The 3,075-nt window shown below is 36.6% G+C and overlaps 1 pseudogene; it reads right to left on the bottom strand.

The window, feature by feature from the left end:
* Positions 1 to 435: 435 nt before the first annotated feature.
* Positions 436 to 3,075, bottom strand: LOC113091436 (chymotrypsin-like elastase family member 2A; annotated as a pseudogene).

Here is a 3,075-nt window from a genome sequence, read left to right as displayed (position 1 = left end):
TCTCTGATCATCCATGCATGTGCTGTTTTCACATGATATTGCTGCATGTCAGCAGGTCATGATTATCATCCCTTCCTCCTACACTTGAGTGGGAAGCGATCATAGATAGCCTCACCTCCTTTGGCCAAATGATCAATCGTTCTCTGAGGGAATGCAATCTTTAAAACACTGTATCAGCTGCATTCATCAAGTTCAACATACATGCAACAAACTCTCAGGTGCTTAATCTGGAGAAGCTTTCATTCAGTTAACTGAAAGTTCAGGTTTAAATTAATATTCTGGCAAACATTTGGCAGTTTGTATTGCATCAGTGTGGGAGAATGGGAAAGGTAAAAATTATGGAAGAAGTTGATCCCTTGTTGAGACAGTATGTATTTATTTACTATTTTTCTTGGTGGGTTGGTTTGCTGGTATTAAAATAAGGCTTGCATTCTTAGATCATCTTAATTGTTCATCATGACCTTAAATAAGCAGGAAGAAAAAAGAATGAATGACATACTCTTTGTACGCAATTCATTATTCATATGTATAATTTATCACATTTAAGTCTCTCTAATAGCCTTTTAGGAAATAGTCTAATAGGATTTGTTAAACAGAATGACCTGAGACAAAACTTAAAGATCTGTATTAGTATCTAATCTTTAGTATTTACTGCATGCATACAATCGCTCTATGCATTAAATGCTACATAGTGTTTTGAATACATTATTTCTGTTAAAGCATCATGGTATACCTTGTCGATCCAGTCATTGAAAGCGGACACACGGGTAAAAACAGTAGGCTTCTCAGGCACAAACCAGAAACGAAGCTGGCAATACCATGCACCTCCCATACGCCGTCGGAGTTCTTATAGTTCATGGAACCGCCAGAGTCACCCTGTAGGATGTTCAAAGTTGATGTTTTTTTTAAATTCGTATTATATATGTATGTTTTGGAGGGAGGAGGATGGAGCCAGCAGGAGGAATGCAGCCCAGCTGAACAGTATCATTGAGTGTCCCAGACTCTGACAACTTGATCAGGACAATGTTGTTTCTGAATGAGCACCAGAATCACAAGTGAGAGCTGTTGTTTACAATATCTTTGTTTATGTCTGTCACAAAATAAATCTGACAGGATGATCAAGACCTGGACAAGAAGTAAGAATGACAGACTGACTGTACAACATATGAAAAAATGAAAACTTTGATTTGAGTTATTAGACAATCACTTTATTTTATAATTCAACTTAATTTCCAAGTTATTTCCTGTGAATGAGTGAGACTTCCAATTCATTAGTGCTACAGGTATATTAACCCTTTAACTGTCACCACCCATTTTTTTACATAGACTTGAAAGAGCACTTTCCAAACTTAAATTGTTATAATTGTTATAATCTTTTCAGGAAAGATTTTGAATACAGATTTAGGGTATTTTTAAAGAAGACAATCAGCAAATTATTGCAGAATTGTAATTATTTCAAAATATGAAAGTATCAAAAAGTAGTAGAAGTTTAAATTTACTGTGAAGAAAATGCACTGTACTAATCAATATATATATATATATATATATATATATATTGTCACGGGGTGAAGAACCACTCGACAAGAGGTACGTGAAATCAAAAGCCCCGGAGGGTGGGTTTATTGAAAAGTGAAGGGTGCCTGGTGAAGTGTCCTGATCTGCTTTCCGCTGGTTGGTGCTCCCCGTGTGCTCTCCGTGCTCCTCTGTGCCAATCAAGGGGAAAGTGGGTGTCCAGACGTGCTCCAAAGGGTGTGGGCTGTCGGTCACTCGCTGCTTTCTGTGGGGATAGGAGAGAGGGGTTAGTCCAGCTTTGCGTTCTGTTTGAGAACCCCTTCTCAGTGCAACATGTGCTGCTTTTCAATGTGCTGGCTGATGGGGAGCAGCTGTGACCGATCAGCCGGTGACGAGGACGTGCAGGTGTTTTGGTTTGGTTTCCAGGGCGACGCTGATTCCTCTGGGAGTGCTCGTCACAATATATATATATATATATATATATATATATATATATATATATATATATATATATATATATATATATATATATTGTATAATAAATATTTCACATTACAGGTTTTATTCTAAAGTTGTTTTAAAATTAAAGCCTTATGTCTAAATAAGTTTCAAAATGTTATACCACAAACTGCCATCGGGTGCCATACAAACTTCATTATATTTCTTTTTTTCTGTCCTCAAATACTGACAGCTCATATTTACCAACATGCACCGTGTAGTTGCGCCCAGAACTACAGGAGAGAAAATGCATGATGGTTAAAGATTAATATCCAGTTGAAATTTATTGATGTCCTCAAGTTCACAACATTTAACACCATTGAAAATTAGTTTATGTTATTTAATTGAATTTTGTATAAACCAAAGATTAATATATTAGTTGAACAATATATTTAACTAATATACTGGACATTTATACCTGATGCAGTGAGCAGTTATCAACCAGTTTTCAGCAATGATAGATCCTCCACAAATGTGATACCATGAGCTACCGCTCTGATACTGCAGAGAGATCTAATCATGGGAAACATAAAAAGGTAATTAAACATACAAATACATGCTCAATTTAGAGACTGTTCAAACAGTAGAGCATTGCACTAGAAACACTATGATCATGAATTTGATCATGGGTTTGATTCCAAGGAAATGCATTAACACATGAAATATAAACCTTGAATGATAAGTGTTTGATAAGTGCATAAATGTAATGAATAGAGGGAGAGGAAGTTATTACAAAAATGTGTAAAGTAAAACTGAGGCAGAAAGGGTAGACAAATCACAGAAAGTCAAAATGGTGATACTTGACATACCTCTCAGGGCCAGCTGTGATGCCTGGCCTTCTCTCCATTGACCACACAAGAGCTGACAGGCTCAATGAGTGGTTTTCCACACCCAAAGGCTGCAGTAGAAATTCAGAATAAAAACTTTAAATAATTTACATATATAATAGAACAAAATCTGTATTCTTATGTTGCAGGCTAGTCTACTCTCCTGAGCACTTCTGTTCAGGTGTGCAGACTTCTTACTGCTAGCAATGAGCACTGATGCTAGGATGAGGGTGAACAT

This window comes from Carassius auratus, unplaced genomic scaffold (assembly GCF_003368295.1).
Source record: "Carassius auratus strain Wakin unplaced genomic scaffold, ASM336829v1 scaf_tig00214183_4049273_7079891, whole genome shotgun sequence".
Lineage (NCBI taxonomy): Eukaryota > Metazoa > Chordata > Actinopteri > Cypriniformes > Cyprinidae > Carassius > Carassius auratus.
Note: the sequence above shows the minus strand (reverse complement) of the source record. Positions and strands in the feature narration are given on the sequence as shown.